Source organism: Antrostomus carolinensis, unplaced genomic scaffold (genome assembly GCF_000700745.2).
Source record: "Antrostomus carolinensis isolate BGI_N321 unplaced genomic scaffold, ASM70074v2 scaffold3807, whole genome shotgun sequence".
NCBI lineage: Eukaryota > Metazoa > Chordata > Aves > Caprimulgiformes > Caprimulgidae > Antrostomus > Antrostomus carolinensis.
In genome coordinates this window covers 53,512-53,982 of record NW_010328033.1, presented here as the reverse complement: position 1 = coordinate 53,982, position 471 = coordinate 53,512, and positions in this window count along the sequence as shown.

The window sequence follows — 471 nt, the reverse complement described above, 5'->3', positions numbered from 1 at the left end:
GAGAAGGCAAGCCACTGACTTAGTCTTACCCTCTTCTTTGTCACCACTAAAAGAACATATAAAGATTGTTCTGGTTTGCAATACAGGTAAGGAACTGTTATTTTAAAAGACCAGATCTTTTAAAAATTTAAAACTTGATAAAGGATTGATCTGCCCTTCGTTGTGTCTACTCAGATGTCTTCAACTAGCAGCAATCCACCTTGGCTTCAAGGTAAAGGTCTCAAGTACCCTTAGAAATGGGTGACATAAATAGCTCTGAAAGTTACAGTTACAGTACTACTATCAGTTACTCTGATAGTAGTTACATCCTACTTTTAAAAAAACAAACCAAACTAAAATCATTAAGGCTGTTTTATATCTGTGTCAACTTGATTTACTTATACCAAATGGAACAATCACATTGAGGACCTTCATGGGGAATGATCAGTCTTGTCAATATTCCAGGAAAAGTAATTGCATCCGTTGGAATAA